This window comes from Salvia miltiorrhiza, chromosome 6 (assembly GCF_028751815.1).
Source record: "Salvia miltiorrhiza cultivar Shanhuang (shh) chromosome 6, IMPLAD_Smil_shh, whole genome shotgun sequence".
NCBI lineage: Eukaryota > Viridiplantae > Streptophyta > Magnoliopsida > Lamiales > Lamiaceae > Salvia > Salvia miltiorrhiza.
This window is the reverse complement of record NC_080392.1, coordinates 42,762,994-42,765,577: the sequence shown is the minus strand read 5'-3', so window position 1 is coordinate 42,765,577 and position 2,584 is coordinate 42,762,994. Positions and strand designations below refer to the sequence as shown.

Below are 2,584 nucleotides of genomic sequence, written 5' to 3'. Positions count from 1 at the left end.
ACTGATTTTGTGCTGCAATTGCACCGTGTTAGTTGCGGTAATTTGTTGCTAATAATTTAGTGATCAACTTTTTGGCGCCGTTGCCGGGGACTATTTAGAATTAACTTTAATATTTCTGATTAGACTTAAGCATTATTTCAGGCGTTATAAGTTTTAATTTTATTTTTTTTAGTTTTTAAATTTCTGTTTTTGTTTGTTGTCTCAGGCGTGCATGATCACGAGATCCAAAGGAAAGGAACATCTAGTACCTTTGAACTTGGAAATCGAAAAACAGTACAAAAGAGACAACCGCGAAAAGAAAAAGCAAGCAATGGCAGAGAATAACATGGACCTTCAAACTCTTGTGCAAGTCGTGACAAACCTTCAGAGGCAACTAGATGAAGAAAGAGAGCGCAACCGGGCTCCTCCAACAGAGCCACCACTGAATCACATGTATCAGCCTAGGGTTGATCAATTTCAAGGAGGCAGATGGGGACCAACTGTGCAGGCTACCACGTTCGAACTGAAGCCGGGATTGATAAACATGGTGCAAGCTGAACAGTTTAGTGGAATGGCTGATGAAAATCCGCATGTCCACATCACTCAGTTTCTAGATATCTGCGACACTATTAAACAGAATGGAGTGCCACCAGATGCCATCAGAATGAAGATGTTTGGATTCTCTCTCAGAGATAGAGCAAAGGAATGGTTCAAGTGTTTGGACAGAGGTGCTATTACTGGATGGGAGGATTTGTGTAGAGCTTTCTTGGCAAAATACTTTCCTGCCTCTAAAGCTCAGAAAATCATTGCAGAGATTTCTCATTTTTCCCAGCTAGGAGATGAGACCATTCATGATGCCTGGGAAAGATTTCGTGAGCTGCTCAGGAAATGCCCACAACATGGTTTCACAGAGGATCAGCAAATCATTCACTTTTATAATGGTTTGACTGGTCTAACAAAGAGTATGGTGGATGCTACTGCAGGTGGATGTCTTCTCCATAGAAATACAAAGGAGGCGTATCGTGTGATAGAAGAGATGGCCTCCAACAGTTACCAATGGCCGAATGACAGAAATTCCACGAGAAGAATTGCAGCTGTGAATGAGGAGAGAGATGATTTTAAGGAGAAATATGAAGCTCTTCAAAAGCAGTATGAGTTGGAGAGAAAGACACTGCTAGCTAAAATTCCTCAGCAGCCGAGTTTACCTGATGTGTCACAGTTGGAAGATGTTAATTACATCCAGCGGCAGTACCAATTCAATAGACCAAACTATCAAGGACATCAGGGCGGAAATCCACCGTATCATCCAAATAATAGGAATCATCCAAATTTTTCCTATTCAAATCCCAACAATGCTTTGCAGCCTCCACCTGGATTTTCTGTTTCTAGTGGGGGAGTTATCAATGAGCCAAAGAAAGATTCAATAGAGGAAATGATGAAGCAAGTTTTGGTGAAGGTCACCGGGATGGAGACAAACTCGGCAAACTTGGGAACCAAAATGTTCAACATGGAGCAAAACTTTTCAGCACTGTCCAAACAAGTGCAAATGTTAGAGAATCAAGTTGGTCAGATTGCCAACCAAGCAGCTGCGCAGTACACACCAGGAAAGTTCCCTAGCAACACTGAGATCAATCCTAAAAATCAGTGTAATGCAATTCATCTAAGGAGCGGGACTCAATATCAGAATCATCCAGAGCTGCAGGATGGCAAGGGAAAAGGTGTAGAGATTGTTGAGGAAGATGACTTGGAGACGACTGTTTGCGATTCGCCGCCTACTTCAAAGGCATCGAGTTCTGCTGCCGTTAAGGAGCCCATTCCTACTCCCACGTTTCCCAGGCCAGAGTACAAGCCTGTAGCGCCTTTCCCGAATCGCCTGGGAAAGCCAAAGATGGATGAGAAGTTAGCCAAGTTTATGGAGGTATTTTCAAAGCTGCACATCAATATTCCTTTACTTGATGCTTTGAGAGATATGCCAGGCTATGCCAAGTTCCTCAAGGATGCAGTCTCCAACAAGAAGAAGTTGGGGAAATATGAGACGATAAATCTTTCCGAGGAATGCAGTGCTGTGCTACAAAGAAAGCTACCATTGAAGCAGAAGGATCCTGGCAGCTTTACTATAGCTTGTGTGATTGGAGGGCAGAATTTCTCCCGTGTGCTTTGTGATTTAGGGGCAAGCATCAATTTGATGCCTCTCTCTATTTTCAACCGGTTGGAGATTGGAGATATCAAGCCTACCTCTATTGCATTGCAGATGGCAGATCGTTCCATCACATATCCCAAGGGAATTGTGGAGGATGTCCTAGTGCAGGTGGAGCAGTTTATTTTTCCTGCAGATTTCGTAGTCTTGGACATGCCGGAGGACAAGAATACTCCATTGATCTTAGGACGTCCGTTCCTAGCTACCGGCCGTGCTCTTATTGATGTGCAGGATGGAGATCTCACATTTAGAGTCAATGATGAAAAATTGACTCTATCTATCTATGATGCTATGAGAAAACCAACAGAGCCGCCGCTGGATGAGTGCAACATGATCGACTCTCTGATAGCTTTTCCTGCAGCTGTAGAGGATCCTTTGGAGGAGTGTATCACACAGAAACCTCCACCA

General features: G+C 43.5%; 1 non-coding gene across 1 annotated transcript; it reads right to left on the bottom strand.

Annotated features, from left to right (window-relative positions):
* Positions 1-778: 778 nt before the first annotated feature.
* On the bottom strand, positions 779-885 carry LOC130991101 (small nucleolar RNA R71). Its single transcript, XR_009091064.1, has one exon. It is a non-coding gene; the product is annotated as a small nucleolar RNA R71 (small nucleolar RNA).
* Between the last annotated feature and the right edge of the window lie 1,699 nt (positions 886-2,584).